Here is a 24,999-nt window from a genome sequence, read left to right on the forward strand (position 1 = left end):
GTGGACTACAGCCACGTGGGCTGTAGTCCACGAAAGCTTATGCTCTAATAAATTTGTTAGTCTCTAAGGTGCCACAAGTACTCCTGTTCTTCATTTTCACAGTGAAATAACTTCATTCAGAAAGATTCTTGGGTCCCATTGGGATGTAACGAGAACCTGACAGTGAACCCAGTCAGGCCAGAAATACTCCGCCCAACTTTCTTCATTGGTGGAAATCCCAATACCATGTGAAAGTGTCAGGCCACACAGAGGCGAGCTGGTGCTGCCCAGAAATCCAGCTAATGCTTCCAGGGAGGAAGGAAAGTTTGAACTGAGTTCATATCTTAGCTTGAGTTGTGGGCTCTTGGGAGTGGACCCAGTGTGGAGTGGGATTGCTTTCTGTATCATGTCTGAGCTTGAGGGAAGGGAGCAGCTGCAAGTCTTTCATGGCAAGAGGGTTTCTCACCCACCAAGAACATTAGGAGGAGCTTGAAAAGAGGGTGACTCCGCATCAGAACTCAAACTACAATTGTTGGGGCCTGAAAAATACTGATCTACACAGGTGCAGAGGGGGTGCGAACTGTGACTGTTATGTTATGGGGTGAGGTTATACTAATGTGAATAATGTACACCTGCTGAGCCCTGTTGCCTGATGGTCAGCATCCAGCCCAAAGACCTCAGGAAGGGTTTTGTTTTTTTCACTGGTAGATCTTGGGGAGTTTCTGTCCAGCTCTGCTGATCCCACATCAACTCACTGCAAAGGCTCAGATGAAATGCTCCTTAGAGAGATGGCCCAATCCTCATTTATGCTAAAGCTACTTTTACATTTATGCCCACTATAAGGCAACATAAAGGGGCCTTAGTGGAAGTGGGAATCAGACTGCTGAGCAACTTCTGCTTACAAACAGGAAATGTTTCACTATTTTAGAAGGGCTTGGACTAACCTGTCATCCTCAATATCCTTACAAAGCTACAGTTGGCAATAGAGGTTCCTGGTAGCAATATTTGTGAGCTTTTTATTATTTGTTTGGTTTCAGTAGTTTGTGGAGATTGAATGCGTCCTACAAAATACTTGGAAAGTCAGGAACCTCTTGCTGTCATCAAGGTTTTTGTTTTTTTAACCATTTTGTAAGGTAATGTTCAATCTACTTTAGCTCGTGCTACCTGAATACTTACATGTAGTTGAGTTTTTTACCATATTCTTCCAGAAATATGGCTTTCCAGTGTAGGCTAAATTACTCCTCGTGTTTAAATTATAAAGTATTGGTGGTGGTTTTCCTTGCACAGTTTTGCAGTGCTGGTACTTCAGCTGCTCCTATATCTTTCACTGATCTTCTGACTGTGCTGGGCTCTAAAATGTAGTAATTCAGCAAAGAATGGACCAAGATCAGATGCAGTGTTACTGTGCTCATGTACGCCCTGTCTAGATTTGGTATGATTTATTTATCTTCCTCATAGCTCCTTTGCTGTATTAGATATGAGCCTTTTTCCATTTTCACAGTAAGATCACTCTATGGTCTGGCTATGGAAATCCTTGGGATTGGGGTGATCTGTCTTTTGAAATAATCCTAACTCTTTATGTGCATTAAAAGAGTCTGGCAGAAGCAAGGTATGCTAATACCTCGCCTAGTGCTGTAGCTCCCTTGTTAGAAAGTGGAACCTGTAAGCAGATGAGGGGGAGACTAGATAGCAACCGTGGGAAGAGGGTTAAGCACTGTTGAGACCCCAGAAAGATAACTTGTGAGAACAGCAACACAATCTTCAGAATTTATTCCAAATACTTCTCTCAAACTGATCAATACAGTGTTGACATTTACCTTTCCAATTCAAAAATACTATGGGCCTGATTCTCATTTAGTCACTGCCCTGTGAAGGACACTTGCAGTGGGTATAAATATAATTTTACCTAAGCATGTAAAGGTGGCTGAATGTAATTGAGAGTCAGGCGCTGTACATTTTAAAGGAAGTACTAATGCATTTGGTTTCACAGACGTAACATTTAGAGACCAGGTCCTCAGGACTAAGGGGACCAGATGTCCCGATTTTATAAGGACAGTCCCGATATTTGGGGCTTTGTCTTATATAGGTGCCTATTACCCCCACCCCATGTCCCGATTTTTCACAGTTGCTGTCTGGTCACCCTACTCAGGACTGACACTGTCACTTGTAGATTTCCCCACAGAGGGAGAATCCTTGGCTATCCATTGAAACCAGTTTTGCAGATACCCACAAAGCTGCTCCCTGACGGCCAGCACAATTCTCAGCAGGATCTTCACAAAATATAATTTGGCTGAGAGCCTTAGTATGAACTAAGGAAGAGGGATAGTTTCAACTCTGTAGCTCTTAGACGTGTATGGTAACTTTTTAAAAAATTATTTTATTTGTTACATTCAGGGAACAATCGGGATCGCAGTTGAAGCCAGTTCCTGTCCATATGTAAGGGGACTGTTGGCTTAGTGGGGTTTTTGGTTGGCCCTCTCCCAGTATCAAGGGAAAAGGCCAATGGGAAATCAGAAGCCTGAGACTCCTCAGGGCCAACGGGGAGAGGTCAGTGCTCCAGATCAGCCCAATTGACAGGGCAGACAGGCCAATGAGGGAGTCAGGAGCCTGGGGTCCCAACCTTCGAGTGGGCTGGAGCTGCCCGAGGCAGCGCAGGGCCGAGCTAAGGGGAGAGCAGGGGCCGGGGCTGGGCCGGGGGCAGAGCCAGAAAGGAGCAGCCCAGAGAGCAGAGCCGGGCGGGGAGCAGAGCCGCGCCGGCCAGAGGGGCAGCCCGGGGAGCAGCGCTGGAGGCAGAGCCGCAGCCGCGCTGAGGCAGGAGCTGGGGCCGTCCGGAGCCGAGTGCGGTGAGCAGCTGGGGAGCGCGAGGGGGGACCCCAGGCAGAGGGCCCAGCACAGGGAGAGGTCCCCAGCCAAGGGGTCTCACAGGCCGGACTGGGAGGGGGCAACGCTGGGGGGAAGGGCCCTGCCACCTAGAGCCTGAGGGCGGCCCCGGCCAGAGCAAGTGTCCGACCCGCCGCGTCTCTGCAGCATGGCCAGGGCAGGGGCCTGGGGCGTGCGAGGGACAGACTGACCTTCCCTTGCAGCCCAGAGGCGGCTGGTGGCATCCCCGGCCCACAGAGGGGGTGACGTGGTTTCCTTTAACCGGCCCGTTTTTCCTTATTTTGTTTGTTGGTTGCTGTTTAATCAATTGTGTTTGCTTTGAACTCTATGTAATGAGCAGTGGGTCAGGGACGTGGCCGGGGGGGAGAGAGCACCCTGCCGTAGGGATACCCTAGCCACTGTCCTAAGTGACCACAACGAGAGTGGGGGTCCAGCACCCCAGGGATCCTGGGCCCGGCCTTGTCGGGATTACGGAGACTCTGCCCCATGGGAAGGAGGAAGGGGACCCTCGATGGCAGGCAGGCTCCTGGGTAAAGGGAGTGGGAGAGAGGACTCAGATTCTTTCACTAGCCAATTCCACAAGGGTGGTGTCTAGGCCAGGGAAATTTCCCACGATAGCAGGACCATTCCTCCGCTTACATGTGTTAATCTGTTCCCTGGGTTTTGCAGTTCAGTGGATTGTGCACTTGCTTCCTCACACTGCACCTCCAGTATTGGCTACACAGTTCTGATTAAAATCTCCACTGCATCTCCTCCTCACTCACTTTAGCTTTCTGAAACCTTTGCCTTTGTTGCCAAACTTTTGCATGCTTGGACTCTGCCTGAGGGGAGGGAGTAATGGGGTTGGGCTGAGGGAGTTATACCAGTTTTCCACTGATTGCTAGCAATCTACACAAATTCCTGCAGGGAAAACATCATCTGGAAGTGGAATGGAGCATTTTGAAGTAAATCCAAATGCTGGCTTGAATGCTTGGTAGCTTCTTCTGTTCCTGTTTATGGGAATGAAACCCAAAAGGATGTTACTAAGACTTTGTATTCTACATAGGGAACCCCCATATTTCTCCTCTGAGTTGATTATAGACTATCACTTTTGACAAACCTTTGGGAAATTGAAAAATACGTGTTTCCTTAAGGCACTTGTTGGATTCTTAATCTGCCCCAAATTGTGCAATGAGAATTTTATCAACAGCACTTTTGTAACTAAATCATCCTTATTTCCAGCTCCCTTGTCGTTGTGCATTTGTAATGTTATCTGTCTACTTGCTTTGATTAGCATGTGTGATAGTTGCTATTTTATCACATTTGTAACATAGGAAATTCCATACAAACCTAATGCCCCTGACACAATCTCACACTTAATACATTCAAAAGGCATGAATAATCATATCCTAACTGTATCCAACTTGATGCAATACTCTTTAATTACCAACCACTTAGTGATTAACGTTTACAACACAAGGTTGCCTTCAAATTATGTCTCTGGAGTTTAACATCTGTTCTTATAGCTGTACTGTATACTGTAACACATACCACATAATGCAGGCAGCAGAAACATGAGTAGGGTTCATTGTTACAGTAGAAGCAATTACTTCTCTTCCTCTGCACCACTGAACATCACAGTAAATGCTGAAGGGCGCCTCGTGCCCGTAAGGCTTTCCCCAGCACAAGCCTAAAGCTAATCTCGTTTCTCCTCAGAAATGCTGAATATTTCGTCATTTTCCTTAAACAAAAGGAAAGTTCACTAAAATGTTCCCTCTTCCTGTCTGTTTTGCTGTTTGTTGAATGGAAATGTGAGAAGGAAATACAAGAGCTTATTCAAGGGTTTAATTAGCTGTTCTAGAGAACTCACTTCTGCTTCACCTTATCCCCTACACTCTGATTCCCAGCACAAATCTGTGGTGCATCATTACAGGAGCCTGCCTACTCTGAGGCTACATCTACACTACAGGGGGGAGTCGATTTAAGATATGCAAATTCAGCTACGTGAATAGCGTAGCTGAATTCGACGTATCGCAGCCGACTTACCCCGCTGTGAGGATGGCGGCAAAATCGACCTCTGCGGCTTTCTGTCGGCAGCGCTTACTCCCACCTCAGCTGGTGGAGTAAGAGCGTCGATTCGGGGATCGATTGTCGCGTCCCGATTAGACGCGATCAATCGATCCCCGAGAGGTCGATTTCTACCCGCCGATTCAGGCGGGTAGTGTAGACCCAGCCTGAGTGTGGGCTTGATGCAAAATTCTATCAGATCTCTTACTGAGACTGTTTTAAGTCTTAGCTATTTAGCACTGCAGAGCCTTGGGACAGAATTAATTGAATGTGCAAGCAGCACCATTGCTAGAATGTATAGCTCTATTACATTTTTTTAGATAATATAAATACAAAACCTAAATCCTTTATCTAGCCTGGTGCTGGACTCTGCCAAACATGGCATTTACATTTAAGCAGACTTACTTCAGAGTTCAATGTTACCTTGGACAATGATCTGTGGGGCACTTCGTGATGGTGTACAGACAGCTGGCTAGTAACAGATTGACGTTTCTCTTCCTGTTACCATGTGATACTTCATAGTAGAAGCAGCTAAAAATGCATCAGATACTTTTCCATGTAAGCAATTCCAGTAGTTTGTTTTTCAATTAGCTGTCCACAAACACTTTCTCTGTAGGTCACTGAGGCTAAGCATGGGTGCACAGAGGAATGATCAGGCAGCAAAAATACTGCACAGTGAACAAATTAGTAAACCAGACCTTTCTAAATGTATGTGACGCACTGAATCTGATTTATCCTCTAACAAAGATTAAGAGGATTCACAATTTTAAGGATGTAAAGTTGTGACCATCTGGTGGGTCAAACTCTTCTTTTCAGTGTTGAATGAAGTGATTCCAATACATATCATTTAAATCAGTTCACAAAGTTCTCTGGGATCTTTTTTAATAAAAAGCATCAATTGGGATGATGCTCAGGCTGCATTATAGAGATGTGCCCAAACCCAAATGTCAAGACCATGCACTTTTTATAGCTTCACAGTAGCAATTAGGGAAAGTCTGATGGAAAATCCATATTTCAATCTACTGTGAGTCAGTATTAGACAGTAAAATAACCAGTCACATTTGAAGTTTGCCATCATTATATCATTCATTATTCACTGTAAAAAGTTTATAATTTGAGGGGGGGGAAGAAGCGGTGTATCTGGATATATTATATACATTCAAGGAGTTTTACTTTAATACATTGTTATTGGACCAAGAAATTAAGGCATTAACCAACAGTCCTCAATAGTCAGTTGTTGTAATGACATTCTGTTGTGAATGGGAGGGGATGTAGGGCACACAAGTGTGAAGGGAAAGAGATGTACAAGATAATCTCTGTATTAAATTGTCATCTACAGTACAAAAATGTTTCAGAACACCTGCTCTGGGAACTGGTTCTAGAAACCTATGTGGTGTTGAATAGCCGGGACCTAGGCTGTGCTCACAATCAATGTCACAAGAATGGACCCTCTTTGGCCATTTCCTATTTTTATTACAATTTTTCACCAGAGCAATGAGGCCTCCAGAATTGCAGAATAATCAGCACAACAGGAGAAATAAACTATGGAGGAGACGTTCAAAGACATAAATGCAAGTTTGTTCTTTGAAAATCTTCCCCCAACCTGTAAAAAGGCCTTATATATCTTCTGTCTGACAACACTATTTCTGCTTTTGCTGTTTTCTTCTGGATGAACTCTAGAGTTTGAAAAGGATAATCAAATCATTGTGTTACGCAAAAATCTCAATTTATGCATGTCACTTTCTGCCTATTGTAAAGTCAAAAATCTAAAAAGTTAAAAATAAAAATGCTTCAGAGAACATACTTCCTATGCCCAGGATACCAGAGTTTCAAAGTGCCATCGAAAAGTAATTTTGATTACTTTCTTTGATTAGGTTACTAAGATCTTACTAGGAATATAAAGCAATTAACTTCAAAATCTTAACAGAGACCATAAAATCAGCCATTTTCCAGCATGAAAAATGTCTGCCTCTTGGCAAATTATTTCCTTTCACTTCCAAGACATGTTGAGTTGTCAACAGGCCATAAAGCTGCAGGCTGAATTGAAATTGATTATGAACTCTCTTAAAAAGCTATCTTGTTAAAGGACAAAACACTTAAAATTCAGATCAAAGCAGGAGGAAATTCTGCAGTTTGTTAAATTGTTGTATGTGACATGGAGAAAAATGTTCCTTATCAGGAGCCATAATTTCTTTAGTATTCTTGCAACAACTAAAAAAAAAAAAGAAAAGGGTGGAGAAGCACATTCATTCTTTCCCTCCCCCTCTGAGTCAGACACAAAAGTGGGAGAGGGAGGAGGGAGAAATATAGTTCATTTGTTGGACCCCATGTTGCCTTAGCTCTTTTTTTGGGAGGCACACAGATAGTACAGTGATGGGTGTCTAGATAAGAACGTAGTTTGCAGCCTGATTTCTTCTCCCTCATGTGAGTGGTTCCACGTGCTTTGGCAAAGCTGGGAATGCACAGTTCTGGCAGAGAAGAGGCTCCGGAATGTGTAGCTCTGCACTGAACCTTGTGCACTCTCCTATTTACAGCATATGCCTGAGAAGATGAGAGAGAAAAGAGTTGGCAAGAATTCCTGGGGCAGGACAGATTTGCATCTGGGAAGAGCTGAAACATCTTTGAGTATTTATAATGTGGATAAGATGCATTAATAATAGGGATAGAAACGGGGCCTGGACAGGAATCCTGACATGGGGAATTAAAAGACTGTCTGTTATCTCTGGCCTGTACTTTCTGTAAGTAACGCTTAAGCCACTATGCGGGGTAAGAAATCACTTTCTCCTCCCACAAGAGGTTTTTTTGAGATTTTTGAAACTTTTCTCATCTCAAAATGGGACAAAAAGGTCCATCTTCAAAATTTTCACAAACTGATCATCTGAAAAAAATCTGATTGGGTCAACTAAAATGTTTTAACTAACTAACATGACCTTGTAAAAATGCAAAAAGAAGAACAGGAGTACTTGTGGCACCTTAGAGACTAACAAATTTATTAGAGCATAATAAATTAGATGCATCCGAAGAAGTGGGCTGTAGTCCACGAAAGCTTATGCTCTAATAAATTTGTTAGTCTCTAAGGTGCCACAAGTACTCCTGTTCTTCTTTTTGCGGATACAGACTAACACGGCTGTTACTCTGAAACTTGTAAAAATGTAATGTTTTTAGTATAAATTAAATAAAATTTCTTAACCAAATTGTTTCAGATTGGAAAAACACAACTTTTCATTTTAAAAAGTGAAACAAAACATTTGTCAAAACCGACCCTTTCTCAAACAGAAATTTGATAATAGAGAGGTGTTCACTCTAGCAGACAAAGGTATAAAAATCCAGTGGCTGGTAGTTGAAGCTAGAGAAATTCAGGCTCAAAACAAATTACACATTTTAAATCGGATAATTAACTATGGAAGCAATTTGCCAAGGGTTGTGGTGGATTAATTGGAAACTTCTAAATAAAGATGGTATGTTTTCCTAAAAGATGTACTCTAGTTCAACCACAGCTACTGGCCTTGAAGTAGTAACTGATTAATTTAGGGGGGTCCTTTGGCCTGTTATGAAGGTCAGATTAGATCACAATGGTCCTTTCTGGCCTTAAAATCTGACAGTGGAGTCATGGCCCTTTGCCCAGTCTTCATCAGCCCCTGGAGCTGCCTGGCTGCAGAGGGGAGCACAAGGATGTAGCTGGGTGGGGGGACTCTCCTGTCACCCAACAACTCTGGAAGGGATTGGGCTCTGCAGTGACCACAGTGTGGGATGCTGCCTAGAGGGCCCAATCCTCACATCACTCATGATGGCTATGGTTAGGCTAGCATAGGAAAGCAACAAGCATCTCATGTGATGGTCTGTTGTTAGTGGATTGGGATGTTCCAGGGCAGGCAAGATGCAGAGAGAGCATGATCAGGGAGTGGTCCTGTCTGGGTGGGATATAGGTTGCTAGTTAGGGTTGGTTGTATTCCTGGAGGTGTCATCCCATGACATAAGCTTTAAAGATTCATCTTTAATTCCTGGAGACTCCAAGATAATCCTGGAGGGTGGCAACCCTAGTGGGATAGAGGCTTATCCCTATATTGTGCTTATCTTAGATGACAAATCTCAAGAGGAAGGAACTGAGCTGGGGACAGCCAGAAAGTGAAGGTGACAGACAGACAGACAAGAGAAGGGGTTTTCTAAGTGAAACATTCTGATTCTGCCCTGTGGGAAAAATTATTGGTCACAGGTTAATGAAGTTTCTTCTGAATTTGTTTGTATTATCCTGCATAGTCTGCTCCTTTTCTTCTTTTGATACAATGCACAGGCTTGTCCCTTTCTTCCCCAGGAAAGGGGCTGAATGTCTGAGCTGCTCTTTTGATGACAAAATTGAATAGGCCGCTTGGGGGCGGGGGGAAGAATCAAGTGTATTCCCAATTAAAGAGAATCATTTTAAAATACCCTTTCAATGGTATCTTGCTCCTATAGGACTTAAATACATATCCATAGTAGTGTAGAGTGCTGGAGACTTGGGCATAATTTCTGTCCTTTGTTACAAGCGCACCACTCCCATTGACTTCAAGTCATATACACTGGCTTGGTTTATACCATAGGAACAAACAACTGAGAGAAGAACTTGGCCCTTTGTATGGATAAGTCTCCATATTTGGTGGAGTCACTCTGCTTGGGCTCCTAGTCAAAGACAAACATGAAAAGATATATGGAGCAAATATAACTTGTATTAATAGTTGCTCATGGTGAACAGCAGTCAACTTGAACAGAAAGGAGGCCCTGGGCATGGAAAACCAGTTGGATAGGGAATAAATGGGAGCTGTTACTTTATGGGTGCCAACATTATTATGCAGGAGATATCACATGCAGCCAGGGCCGGCTCCCGGGTTGTTGCCGCCCCAAGCGGGGGGAGGGGGGGGAAGCCACAATCGCGATCTGTGGCGGCAATTCGGCGGAAGGTCCTTCGCTCCAAGTGGGAGTGAGGGACTGTCCGCCGAACTGCCACCGAATAGCTGGACGTACCGCCCCTTTCCAGAGAGGCCGCCCCAAGCACCTGCTTGGGGCGGCTGGTGCCTGGAGCCGGCCCTGCATACAGCCATCTACTGATGGAGTAAGGAATTAGGAGAAGCCAGTGGAATCAACTGGAGTTTTGCCTGAGGTAATTGAGAGATTGTCAGGCTCTGGACCAAAGGGGGTCCCTCTTTATAACTCTATTGAGGATCAAGCTGTCGGGACTTATTTGGCGCACCCAGTGTGTCCTGTCTTGATCCATAATAACAGTACTCCTCTCTCTGCACTGACCTGACTCTACATGAAATATCACAAATAGGTTAGAAAAGGAGTGACATCACTGTGGACTAGTTGATGAAAAGATTCCAAGAAAATAAAATTGCACAAAGCTTGGTCCACATTATCTAATACCCAGTGCTAACCTTTTTGTCCAATGTTCCACGTTCCTGCCTGTTACAAGGAGGCCATTTCCCCCTCAGAATCCTTTAAGGTGCTGATTTGCTTAATTTGTATTTACCCTTCTGCGCTGCACCCCTCCCCCCCACCAAATTAACTTGTATCTGATACATTATATCTGCTGAACATTCAAAACAATACTTATTTTCACAAAGGAGAGGAATATGGCATCCAATAGTCCCTGAAAAAATGATGCTCTGTGGCTCAACTCAACTTGCTGTGGAAACTGGCTTTTGTCTGGATTGCCTGCACATATCACAAAGTTCCTGTTGAGTACACAGGACTCTGCCTTTCTTGAAATGCTGTTTTCTAACTTGTCACAGCAGTAGTCCTGAACTTGAGTAATAGCTATGGGGAAATCATCCTTACTGTGGCAAAATTACAGCGAAGGTGCTATTTTTCTACATCAATTGAAAAACATTACTACCACAAAGCTGTGATAAATTGGGTCATTTTCCATTCCTATGCTAATGCAACACAACTCAAGTGCAGACATAAGATGATTATGATGATACTCCATGCCCTCCTCTTTTACTTCTCTTGCAAGGATGTCCAAGCACCTTGAAAACATTAAATACTCATAACTTGCATGTGAAATAGGTAAATCATTGTATCCCCTGCTATATACACCTCTACCTTGATATAAGGCTGTCCTCTGGAGCCAAAAAATCTTACCGCGTTATAGGTGAAACCACGTTATATCGAACTTGCTTTGATCCACCGGAGTGTGCAGCCCCGCCCCTCCGGAGCACTGCTTTACCACATTATATCCAAATTCGTGTGATATTGGGTCGTGTTATATCGGGGTAGAGGTGTATTGGGGAAAGTGAGGGTCTGTCTGCACTGCAACCGGGAGACAGCCTCCCAGCTCTGGTAGACGCTCGCACAAGCAGGGCTTGAGCTAGCCCACTAACAATAGCAGTGGGGATGTTGCAGCTTGGGCTGTCAAGCCTAGAGAATCAGATGGGCTGGGATGTACAAGCCACAACATCCACACTATTAGTGTATCCTAAGCCCCGATAGCACAACTCTGTATACCCGAAGTAGGAAGTGTGCTCCCAGCTGCAGTGTTGCATACCTTGAGGCACAGAAAAGTTAAGTGACTTCCAAGGGCGACAAGTACTATATGCTGTAAAATAGAATACTTTTTTCTCATCTTGTTTTGTCTTTTCTGTGTAGAATATAAGTTCTTCAGGGCAGGGACCATCTCTCATTGTAGCACCTAGTATAATGGGGTCCCTGATCCTAATGTAAATAATACCACCCAATCAATGGGGGTCATCAGTGTCCTAAAAAAGACCATTGTTAGGGAAGAGGGATGCTAAGTCTCTCTAGGCATTCAGTTCTTGTCCTCTGAGATTGCCAAGTATGATGGCAATTTAAATCAGAAACAAATGGGAGCAAAGATGAAGCAAATTGAGGCCTGTATCAGATGAACTCAGATATGGTTGATTGGACTGTGTTTTGGGATTATGATTCCAAAAGTATCCGTTATAATCTTCAAGATTTGGCAAAGTACTTCTCTGTTCCTTTTTAAATTCTCTGAATATTATCTGTTTGCATCCAGAGGGGCACTTGGATTATCTCTTTTGATGCCAGCATTTCCAGCTGCATCACAATATACCAATGCCCTTGCTGATGGATTACTAATATTTAAGAATGATTTCCCACAATGAGTTGCTGTATATAAAAATTAAGAAGTAGATTAATATTTGCATAACAGTAACACTTACAGGCCCCTTGGTGCTAGGCATTATACAAACATGCTCCAAAAGGCAGCCCCTGCCCCAAAGAATTTCCAGTCTAAATAGATAAGACAGAATAGGAGACAGGAAAGTATAGTTTATACCCATTTTATAATAGGGGAACTGAGGCCCAGAGAAATTAAGTGACTCGCCCAAGTTCACAGAGTAAATTTGTAGCAGAGACAGGAATTGAATCCAGGTCTGAGCCCTAATCTGTATCTTAACCATAAAACTCTCCTTCTCAGAGGAGACTTGCGGATGGGATCACAATATCCTTCCATTCCTATGATTATATCCTTATAGGGATCAAACCTCAAACAGATACGGGCTCCATAAACTGTAACTCCAGTCCTCTTCTGTAAGAGTGAAGACCAGATATGAATCCAAATATAAAAATTTCAGATAACCTCCTATTCCCTAATAGTGAGGAATGCCCAAAGAATCAGATATTGAAAGGAATACAGAAATTTTATTTGTCAAATAAGTGTGGAGGCTCCAGCATGGCATTGGGAAGCACAGGCCACTGGCTGCACAGAGGTGGGAGATCACTGTGCAGCTCCGTCCCCCTAGACACAGACTCAGCAGTGAGGCTGCACCCAACCCTGACACAGCACAAGGACCCAGCCTGTCCCAGAAACACCCCAGGGCCCTGCCTCTCTGTATGGGCAGGCAGGCTCAGTAAGGCAGGATCCAAGTGTGGAGAGGCTTAATGTGGGGGGATCCAGGTATGGGTTGAGAGGATTCTGTGTGGGGCAATCTGGATGCAGGCAGCTCAGTGGGGTATCGGGGGGGGGGGGGCGGGATCTGGATGCACAGGGGCTTGCTGGGGTTTCTGGGTGCAACAGTAATGGGACTCTGCAGGGTGGTCAATGTGAAGGTGGTTGGGGCTCAGTGGCGGGGGTCTGGCTGTGGGGGGATGGAGCTTGGCAGGAGGGTCTGGCTGTGGGGGACTCAGATGCTGAGGGAGTGGGGCTTAGGGGTGGGGATCCAGGTGTAACTGGTTGGGACTTGGTGGAATGGGGATCCAGGTGCAGGTGGCTTGTCAGGGTGGTCCAGGTGCAGGGGAAGTGGGGCTTATTGCGGAGGGTTCTGAGTGTGGGGGGTGAGGTGCGGTGGGAGGGTCTGGGTATGAGGGGGTCTGGGTGCATGGGCGTTGGGTGGATGAGGGAGCAGCTCCCCGTACAAGGATCCCTTCCCCTGCAGCTGAGGAGAGATGGGTGCAGGAAGTGGCGGGGAGGGGGAGTTTGCAGAACATCTTGCACTCAGGGGAGTAATCTGGGAGTAGGTCTGACCTGGCCCTGGATGCTGTGCAGGGGCAGAAGTCCCATCCTCCCCAGCCCAGCTGTGACTAGCAGCTGAGCCAAGGGTAGGAGCCACAAAGCTGGGTCTGCCCCAGTCCTGCCCCACAGTGATTTACCTCTGCCGGCTGCCCTGGGCACCCAAAACATACTGCTGGGGAGGGTCACATGACCGCTCTTTTGGCTTCCCTTTGCTTCCCCATCAGAAAGTCATTTTTCTGGGGGGAAATGAAGAAATTTGCAGGGGACATAAATTCTGCACATGCGCAGTGGTGCAGAATTCCCCCCAGGAGTAACATAAGTATTTACTTCTCAGACAGTGAATCTTTCACATTTAAAGGGTACACAGAGTCTTTAAGATTTCTGGGGGCATTTAAAATTAAACTGCTAATAAAATAACATGAAAAGTGCACTGATCTATGATAAATGGGATAAATAACAAAAAAGATCAAAAATAAAAATTGGTGGTTTTGCTGGAACTGAGACTTTTATAATGTTCTAGTTATTGTGAGACCTACAAAATTATATATGGACACACAGTAATAAATAGGAAAACTAAGCAGAAATCCGGGATTCATTACAAACAGCTGTCCTCTGGTCTTTCAGAAATATTTATGCAAATCATTATAGGCCCAATCCTGGGGACTTCTCAGGCAATAGAATGTGACCAAACTCACTGCCTCATTACTGTGCAAACTAGTATTTTCAAAAGTGGCCTTTACTTTTGGGTGCCTTGATTTTTAAATGCCTAATTTTACATATCTAGGGCCTGATTTTCAAAGGTGCTGAGTGCCTAAAACTCAAATTGGAGTCCATGGGAATTTCTGGTGCGCAACACCTCTGGAAATCAGGTTCCAAGTATATAAAATTGGACATTTAAAAATGGAAGCAGCCAAACTTGGACTACTTTTGAAAAATTGGTCTTTATTTTCCTAGTTGATGCAGAGATGAAACTGGTGGTACAGTGAATTTGGAAAGCTCTGAGCAGCAGCAGAGGCACTCAGGAGCAGTGCCAGGGTTTTTGCCACCCTAGGCGGCAGTGCTCCTCCTCTGAGCATTCAGGGGGCCTGGGGTCTTCGGCGGCGGGAGTCCCTTCCGCTCCGCGTCTTCGGGACACTTCAGCGGCGGGTCCCGGAGCAAGTGAAGGACCCGCCGCTGAATTTCCGCTGAAGACCCGGAGTGGAAGGACCCCCCGCCGCCAAATTTCCACCGAGGGCGGCAAAATGCTGTCCCCCAAATCCTGCCACCCTAGGCAACCGCCTAGGGTCACGTAGTGGAAGTGCCGGCCCTGGAGGCACTGGAGCAGTCTGCCTGCAAACTCAGAAATAGAACATTGCATCAGTTGCATTTAGAAGATTTTCCTTCACATCCAAAATAACTAGAAACAAATTTAATATCCATAAATGTATGGCTCAGCCTGCTTCCATACTGTTTACCTGGGAAAACTGCCCACTGATGGGTGGATTTTTTTAAGCCTTGATATGTAGCTATCTCAGGGCAGGTCTACACTACAGGGTTAAGTCGACCTAAGTTATGCAACTCCAGCTATGTGAATACCATAGCTGGAGTCGATGTAGCTTAGGTTGACTTACTACAGTGTCCACACCTTACTGGGTTGATGGGAGAAACTCTCCTGTCGACTTACCTTATGCGTCTCGTTCCGGTGGAATACCGGAGTCAACGGAAGAGCTATCTCCGGTTGATTTAGCAGGTCTTCACTAGACCCGCTAAATTGACCCCCAGTGCATTGATCGCTGCAGTGCCGATTCCTAGTAAGTGTAGACATACCCTCAGTATCCACTTTCAGACATCTGCATGACAGAAACGTAGTCCTTTTTGCTTCTGTAAAAATTTGAAGGGCCAAATTCATCCCTCCACTAAAGCCACCAGAGTTGCATTGCTTACATCAGGGCTGAAGTGAAAAGTGTTTAATCACTGATGGCTACATTGTTGCATAGTTATGGGTTTGATTCTGGAAGGTGCTCAGCATTGGAGTCAATGGGACTCCTCAGAGGGTTAAAGTTAAGTCTGTGCTGTGGGGCTTTGGGGCCAAAGTGCTCAGCACCTTGCCGGAGCAACCCCCTTCAGAAGTGATGACCAGATGAAGATGCATGATGCACAATTTGAGTTGTCCTTGAAGTTACTAGAAATCTCTTTGAACCTAATTGGCACCGAAGTGTGGACATGCTTTTTCATAGTTCCGTGAACTATCCCACACATGGCCACGTCTCATAACAAAGTGTAAATTTCAAAACAGAAAAAAAGTGCTCACTTCTGAGCCAAAACTGTTTAACCAGGAAACAAAGATAACATGTAACGTGGGGTGGTTGGCAAGTCCTCACGTGGAAGATTTCTGATGAACTCAATACACTTTCTGTTTTTTATTTAGATTTCATATGGCTCGACTGAAAACAAAATAAAGAAAATGGATGAATGAGACAACTCTGTTAAAATCAGGAAGAGTTCTGAGGCACAATTACACACTCGATCACTTAGAGAAAAAATTGTGAAATTAATGAGTTGTAAAACATCATAAAAAATCATGTTTAGACTAGCAAAACCACATTAGTTGACAGCCAGAAAAATACTCAGAGTAATAGGAAATCATCAAAGAAATAATCCCCATCCCATTGACATTGGTAATCTAACTTCCTCTGTGTGACTAAAGACTGTCAAACAGTCTAATCTTCTTAGTTTTCCAAGCAGCCACTATATAGGCGCGATCTCTAAATAAGCTTATCCCAGCAACTTCAACACTGTAGCACCTCTCACAAATGTAGCAATTAAAAATAAATGACCAGCCACCAGAGTGAGAATCATGATCACATTATTTCTGGAAAGGATTTGATGTTTGAATCATATATGATTGTCATCGTTTTGATGAGGGTTGGCAAGTCAAGTTATCCCCCCCCCCCCAAAAAAAAGCCACAGAAATCACCTCGTCTGTGGATGGACAATTTTTTCTCTTTATGCTTGAAACAGTTTCCACGGAAATCAGTGGGAGTTTTGCTACTTAATTCAGTGGGAGCAGGATCTGCTTTTTTATTGGCACATTGTTATGATATACCACGGCAAGGGACATAAGATTTTGGAGACAGGATTATACATTTAAAGAATGATCTTTTGGAAGAGTCCTTTTAAAATATATTCAATGGGCCAACTTCAGTTTTCAATTTTCGAAACTTCCTGAGCAAAGCTATAACAGTATCAACTGAATCAGAAGTTGCAGGTACCACTTTACAATCAGTGGGTTCTAGGCCAAGAACATCTGAATATCACCGGGAAAATAACATTGGGGTTTGCCAATCCAAGGAGAATGCCTTGGGTTTGACAAGCTGCAGAGCCTGTATCATGCAACTTCTTTGGATTTTTATTGGAGACTGTAACCATAACACAATTTTTTTTCAGAGGATTCCACTGTATGTAATCATGCCAAATGTAATCATACAATACAACTGTTCCCAGTAATGGAGAATGTGACTTTGATAGGAGTTGATATGGCCTTCTGCCAATGGGAACCACTTTACAGTAACTCTTTGAGGCTTTATGGCAAATGCAGGATCCCTGGAAAAAGAAGAAAGGATCTTTGCTAGGAGGTAAATATTTCTCTCCTCAGCGTTTGAGATGGAGTCCAAAGGGTTTCTCATACACTGAAGCAGGGGATTTAAAGTGATACTGCTGAAGCTTGATATGCTCACTCAGGCTTTTCAAACTATCTTGTACAAAAGTTTTGATCTGGGACTCTGCTCCACCAAAATGTCATCAAGATTTGGAAATACAAAGGGCCCTGGTCTCAATATGGTAGCTTTAATTTTCACCACGAATAGCTTTATAGGTCCTGAAGAAGAGCTCTGTGTAAACTCGAAAGCTTGTCTTCACCAACAGAAGTTGGTCCAGTAAAAAGTATGGCCTCACACCTTGTCCCTCCACTAAATTTGACCCTTATCTAATGCCCAACAGTGACTTTGTATATGGCTTCCTATACAGGATAACATTCTGAGTATTGACTCTTGTGCGTGGCTGAGCAGGCACATTCATTATAAGCCCCTGTCTTCAGGTACTTATAACTCTCAGGAAAACATAGCCTTTGGGCTCAAAAGTCTCATGCTTGATCTTAGAATAAAGGAGGTTTTTGTGTGTGCCTTGAGAGCTCAGTATAATTCTGTGACCTTTTATGCATTCTCAAAGTTTGAAAAAAGTTGTTCACATATTAAAATAATTCAGACACTTTTGAGGGGCTGGACTCTATTAACCACTTCAGCTGCAGTTGTGCTTACTGAGGACTTTATTAGAGATCTACCATTTAGAATCTGCTCCTTCTCACATTTCTACTTCATTAGTTATTACTGATTTAAACAAGCGTAAGAGGAATTAATCATTCCCAATTAATGTATAAGAGTCAAAGTTACGTATACCACACATGTGTTGCTTCGCTTGTCTTTAGGGACGTTCAGAGGCAGAGCACTTCAGCTACAGGCGCATAGTTGGAGCCACCAGACATTGCAATAATGTCACTTTATGCACAACGCATCATAACTTGCAGTTGTAACTTGGTCATACTTGCATATACCATACAGTACAAAACATAGATCGTAACAGCAATATAAGATGCTACTCACATGGAAAGGGGCTACATTATGCTTCTTGTAGGACACATAACATTGGTATTTCCAGATTTTGATTGTACTTTTATCTTAGCTAGAGTAACTGAGATGCTATTTGTAGTCACATATATCTTTAGTCCTTTCTGGAACATTCCTGGGCTACTTGCCTCTATATGGGGGAGGGGGGGAGTATTAATTTAAAATGGACAAAATATTTGCTTTTTAATATGAACTCGCAGTGTGACACTCTGGCCAAAAGGGCTAATGCTTGGATGCTGTGATGGGGTGTACAAACCCCTCTCTGGGCCCAAAGGGGTCAAAGGACAATACTGGATCCAGGTAGCCCTGCCCCACCCCTCCAGGCCTGCAGAGCATGCCCCACCTGGAGAGAAACCTTACAAAGGAAAAGACAGGGGAGGAAGATAGACTTATGGTGAGGTCTCCTGAACAAGCGTCGCTGTGAGGAAGATGAGTCCAGCTGAGATTAAAGGTTTAGGTGTCTTCTTTTTTTGCTATATTGGACTTGCTTGTCTTGGTCGGGGAGACGGGTGGTAGCATGTGGGCACACCAGAGTGCCTGACACTGCTGCCTCTCAAAGGGTCAGTGGTGTGGGAGGGCCCTGGCCCCCTGTGACGGGGTGTTCACCCCACATCTGCCTTGAAGAGGTTAAGGTAGCAAGGTGGGCCAATTAAGTGCCTAGGCTACACCTGGAGGAGGAGCTAGGGAGCAATGAGGACTAATTAAAGGAGGAAGCTCACCTGGACAGGAACAGGCAGGGCTGGTATAAAGCTGGGAAGCTGAGGGCAGACAGGGCGGCAGCCTGGAGTCTCTCTGAGGTGAGGAGGAAAAGGGAGTTTGGCCTGCAGGGAAGAGTGCACCTGGAGGTGGATGGAGAAGGAGGCTGATAGAGGTAATGTAGGAAGCAGTCCAGGGAAACAGCAGCAAAGTGTGGGGCAAACCTTAGCTGCTGGTTGTAGGGTCCCTGGGCTGGAACCCAGAGAAAAGGGTGGGCCTGGGTTCCCCTATCAGCCACTGGGCAAGTGGCACCATTGAGAAACAGTGAATTGGAAGACTACCTGGGACAGCTGATACAGAGAGACTTTGGTACACAATTGCATCCCCCACCCAGAAGGGGAAAATTACAGTGACCAGGTGGGAGGGCTAAGGGAGCAGTTGAGGAGGGGAGTGGAGAGAGAGATGGAGTGAGCACCCGCTGGAAGGGGTGCAAGACTGTCCGAGCTAATCGCCAGCCAGGGCTAGAAGGCGGCGCTTCAGTGGTGAGTAGAGCACCGTGTGATGCTCCCCTGCCAACTGCCCGTGTTGTGAGGGTGTAACCTCATTTCCACCCCACCTCCCGCTCTAGTAAGGAGAGAGTAAGAATGTTGAAAACCCTGAAATGAGGATAAGCCACTGAAGGCCCTTCCTGCTGGGAGGGGTGAGACTGGAAACCAAGTGCACTGAGCACAAGGCCACCTGGCTCTGCTACAGATGTAAAAGCAGAACTCTTAAGTAGGCATAGAGAGGTTAATTACTTCTGTATTTGGCACTGATGCAACTACTGCTGGAATACGCGGTCCATTCTCGTGTGTACAGTTCAAGACGGATGTTAATACATTTGACAAGGTTAAGAGAAAAGCCATGAGAATGATTCAAGGATTAGAAAACGTGCCTTATAGTTACGCTCCAGGATCTCGATCAGCTTAATAAAGAGACCATTAAGGGGCATCTTGATCACAATCTATAAGCACCTTCCTGGAGAACAAATATTTAATAATGGGGGGGGGGGTGTCTTCAGTCTAACAGACAAAGGTATAAAAAGATCCAATGGCTGAAAGTTTAAGCTAGACAAATTCAGACTGGAAATAAGATGTAAATTGTTAACAGTGAGAGTAATTAACCATGGGAACAATTTACCAAGGGTCTTGATGGATTCTCTATCACTGGCTATATTTAAATCAAGATTAGTTTCTTTTTGTTTTAAAGAGATGCTGTAGTTCAAAGAATTATTTGGGGTAAGTTGTGTGGCCTCTGTTCTACAGGAGGTCAGACTAGATGATCACAGTGATCCCTTCTGGGCTTAGAATCTATGAGCTTCAAGTGCTCTCTTACTCTGGTATTTCAGGAAAGAGTTAATTACAGTGCCCCCTTACCCTCGTCTGTTCAGCATTTCATGCCTCTTATACCACCTTGAATATTCTTCTCCTCATGCTGAGGATCCCCCTTGTACCCAGAGCCCCATTATTTTCATTGCCTTTCTCTGGACTTTTATTTCAGCTGCATATATTCCAGCTACGATGCAGTATTCACGGCAGGGTTGTATTAACTTTTCTATACTATTTCCTTGCTATTATTTATCTCCTTATTTTTGTTGCACATTTGGCAGATGTCTGTCTTGAGCATCCCATGCTGACAATGAAATTCTTCCTTAGACTTTACTTACAAACTTCACCACTATAAACAGATAACCTTTTTTTTCCAGCATGCAGAACATTGAACATGACTCTCCTGAATTACAGCTGCCCTCAAATTGACCTATTATGTAGTTTTGTTAGGAGTTTTCTGCAGTTCTTTAGTCATCATCCTCCCTGCTCTTGAATAAATATTTTTTGGTGCCCTGGTATGAACCTCTTTTTACAGTGAATAAATGCATGCACATTGCCTATATCATTCATTTTTCTTTGCCGTTAGTCTTTAAACCAGTAGTTCTCAAACTTTTGTACTGGTGACCCCTTTCACATAGCAAGCCTCTGAGTACGACCCCCCCCTATATAAAAAAGTGTTTTAAATTTATATTTAATACCATTATAAATGCTGGATGCAAAGCAGGGTTTGGGGTGGAGTCTGACAGCTCATGACCCCCCATGTAATAACCTTGTGACCCCCTGATGGGTCCTGACCCCCAATTTGAGAACCACTGCTTTAAACAAACCAAATACAGTTGGTATAATTTTACCATCAATGAAATAACAGCCTATATTAAAGTGAGCTTTGTGTTCTGCAAGACCACACAGTATTTTACATGTTAAAATAATTAGGGTAAATGAAACTCAGACCCTTTGGCCTCTTTGCAGCACTTTGGCAGTGTAAAAGGACCTTAATGTAATTTCCACGCATTTTCTAGCCTCTCTTTGCTGTCAGTATGGTGTAATCAAGCCTTTGTACAAGTGAGAATAAGGCCCAGGTGCTCTCAGTGTGTGCACACAAATCATGCTAATGGGTTTTATGAAGCCATATCTAGAGCAGAAATGGTTCTGTAGTGTTTGACTACATTGATTCCTATTGTACAAGTAATAAAGCATTGAGGCTTGATTTTTTTTAAAGGTATTTAGGCACCTAACTCCCATTGATTGAGGTTCCAAACGTAGATTTTACTGAGCTTTATTTTTACAGGAACTTGGAGAGGAGTTAATTTAAAAGGTAGAGTTAAAACTTATGAATTTTTAGGGCACTTCACTTAGGAAAATATTTTTCACAGCATGATTTGGCGCTTTTCTGTTCCACAAGTTGCAATTCTTGCCGGGGACCCTTATGGAGTCCAAATCTTATGTTTCTAATCGATGAACTGCCTTCCATGTAGAAAACACTTCAGTAGGTAGATCCCATCTCCTTCACAAGTCTCGAGTATTCTCTGGTTCATTGCCTTAGTTAATTCTTGCTAGTGGATGAATGTTTCCATTCTTATGGGTGGTCTACATTGCCTATAGGAGTTCCTGTTCCTTCAGGAGGCCAGATTTTCAGCTGGTATAAATTGGTGTATTTACACTACAGTCACCCATTCAATCTAGCTGAGAATCTGGCCTACTAGCTACATGTGGATCAGGCGGGGTGTCAGTCCCCAGTGCCGTCAATCTCATAAGCAGAAAATCCAACAGGACACTGAGCCAGAGCTTTTACTCGGCTTCCATTTGGGGAATTAATTCCAGGCCATTGCATCTTTTAATATTTAGCCTATAGTGAAGTCAACTATTTCCATCTCAAACGATGACAGTTCAGGCAGCAGATTTCCCCCCGAAAGTGTTAGTGCTAAAATTACTCCCCAACAATGGACTGAACACAGTATTGCAAGACTTGCTGGAGGAAACTTAGAGAAACATCTCTGTCCCTGGTTTAGGATATGTGTATAATGGGCTCTATTGTTCATCACAGATGTATACACGCACATAGATGTGCAGACACCACTAGAGCTGTTCATTAATGAAATCTAGAGCAATTTCTACATTTTATCAAATAAACCCATTACGCTCATGGTGATGAGATGGCAATTGCCAGCAGAGGTCACCATTGCTTTAGATGGTTTGAAAGATCCTGTCTTCATTTGCTTTTGTAGGGCAGAGATTTTAATGACACTCAAATCTCTAATTCCACCAATATTGGACTGATTTTATTGGTGGTGAGATTTAATTTCAATCTTCTACTACAGATTTTATTTCAAGTATAAGTAATGTAGGCAGAGTTGGTCCTAAAATAACTACAAAACTGTATTACTGCCTTAAAACTACAAATATATAATTCCCCAGTATATGTAAAAATAGCCTTTATAATTTAAACTAGAAGAGGTGGTCAGAATGCAAGAAATGTTCATTCAAATGTATTAGGATTTTCAAATGTTTTTTTAAATTTTTATTTCTTTAAATTCAAATTAAGAGTAAAAGGGAGCATCATATACATGACCAAAGCAAGTGGAGTCATATATGAGCTTTTGCGATCTAATCTACCCATTAATACGCTGCTGCAGCCTTCACTTTGCACAGCTTCAGTCCCTACATGTGCCCCAGCGATCTCTTTTCTATTTGCTCCTTAAAGGAAGGGCAGTTAGCGTAACACTGACCTCCAAAAACATGTTCAGTTTTTCTAAACACAAATTTTTGATGCACATTTTAAAGCAAGTGGGTAACGACTGTAATGAATTAGGGTCGCAACTGTTTTTATTTAATACATGTGATGGAATAAGCCATTGTGCTTTGTGTAACTCTTAACTGAAAGCCCAAGAACACAGCTGAGAAGAGGAATTCTTAAATTTTGAGTGAAGAAATTAACATTGCGTAGCAACACTCAGAGAAAGTAATGAGCAATATAGTCATCACTACTTCCTCTGCTATTACATTGTGAAATAGATAGATCCCTTTAGGGTGAGTTGTCTGCATTTCTCAGGTTGTTGAATAACTCCTACTACTTTGCATATACTCAACAGAAAAGTTACTGTCTTGCTGTAAGATCTCTCCAGATCCTGCTGAGATTTATTATAGAATGACTCATGCATTTGAGGGCCAAATCCTGCTTCTCTTACTCTTTTGGACAGTCCATTTAATTTGGCCATTGATCCCATTGTTGCAGTCCTTGAGAAAGTACTGACACCACAGCAAGCTTGCGAGTTTGACGCACATGACATAGCAGTTGACAGAGTTGTTGTTTTAAAGAAACTTCTTTCTGTAATGTATGCAGCAACTCAGAACTGTAACCAATGTGCACTTAGGCAGGACCCTCAGATGACTGTCTTGGGGTGCAGAGGAGAACTCATGCATTTTGTTTTAGCTTATATCAAAAAGTACCCAAGAGGCTTTACTGTGCTACGCTTCAAGGCATGAAAACACCCATGAATTATTTTCCTAACAGTTACAAAGCAACTTCCAAGTTGTGGCAATTTGGAAAAACCAGCCTGACAAGCAAGCTTACTATTTTTTTCCCTAAAAGTTCTGGAGCATATAATAAGAATTTAAAGTGAAGGAAGAAACCCCCAAAGTGCGCACAAACTTTATCTAGTTACATTTTGTTCTGAGCTCCCCAATTCTTTCCCTTTTCCTGATGGGTCCCCATCTCTGTCTCCCTGATTAGTGTCTCTTCTATATAAAACAGCTTTATCACCAAATACAAATAAATAAACAGTTTCATCCTATCACAGCAGGCAGACAACAAGGAGTTTGTAAGCTTTTCCATGTGAACCTAGAGAATTTGTATCTCTGGTGAACTGCTGCTTCTGCCAATGTCTTATAGCCTTGAATCAATTCTGCTCAGCCTTGCACCACAGTTCAGTTCTGATACTGAACATTTTCTGAACTAAGGTAGGATTGTTTTAGGAAAAATGTGGCTAATGTTAAATGAGCCTAATTCCCTGAAACGAGCAGGGTAATGGTGATTTCTTAGAGGTACCTGTGAACATTAAATTAGTCTGATTTAATAGGGTGGAAACAGATGAGAGAGAATCCTTGTATTTGTTTAAGACTGGGCTGCTCTGTAAGGATGTCACAGGTTTTTAACTTAGCCACAAACGCTTATTGAAGCCTTCCAGATAAGCATGACGTCCAACCCATATTAGGTCTATTTTAAGTCTCAATACACCAACCAAAATATGGGAAAAAATATCAGGCTTTTTGCATAAATGTTACTTTCTAGTCACAGCCAGTATAATCCATCTTTCAAACACATCTGGACTGCCCCCATCCAGGAGGATAAGGATCAGAGTACACCAAAACCATGTTTGCTAAATATAAAAATCCCAAACTTCTCCAACAACCATTGTGATTGCTTTGTGAAAACCCTTTGATCAGAGTGTTGTCACTCACCTCCGAGCTGTACCCTGAACACCACTGGGAGATGGAATCCTAAGGGGTGCCCAAGCTGTTCCGTAGACCGTAGTATCCTAGTTTGTGGACACTTTCCCAAATCAGATGAGCCATTCACACACACTCTGCTTCTCCAGCCTTATTCACTGCTCTGAGGGGTGAGAGCAGCACTGACTCATATGAGATTCAAGCTCCCCCTGGGTCCTAGTGCCTGAAAATCAGAGCGCTGCATTGATTCAGGAAACCAGTCTTTGGCTCAGAGCCTAAATCCATGCAGAGATGCACAGATGTGCAGTGGAAGTTTCAAAGTGTGTGCACGGGCTCTGTAGGAATATACACAATACATATTAAGTGAGGCCAGGGACTCCCCACTGCATAAATCTAACACTTTATTCTCGGCCTCCAGTCAGTGACTTTAAAATGTATGTTAGTTTCTGGTCTGCAT

General features: G+C 43.5%; 1 protein-coding gene across 4 annotated transcripts in view; it reads right to left on the reverse strand.

The window, feature by feature from the left end:
* Nucleotides 1-24,714, reverse strand: part of NGF (nerve growth factor) — a 48,295-nt gene extending 23,581 nt beyond the window's left edge. For all 4 annotated transcript variants that reach the window (XM_034767072.1, XM_034767069.1, XM_034767070.1 and 1 more), the window contains exon 1: nt 24,555-24,714. The gene's annotated coding sequence lies outside the window, so the exon portion shown is untranslated. The remainder of the gene's footprint in view (nt 1-24,554) is intronic.
* Between the last annotated feature and the right edge of the window lie 285 nt (nt 24,715-24,999).

The sequence above is a fragment of the Trachemys scripta genome, chromosome 4 (genome assembly GCF_013100865.1).
Source record: "Trachemys scripta elegans isolate TJP31775 chromosome 4, CAS_Tse_1.0, whole genome shotgun sequence".
Classification (NCBI taxonomy): domain Eukaryota; kingdom Metazoa; phylum Chordata; order Testudines; family Emydidae; genus Trachemys; species Trachemys scripta.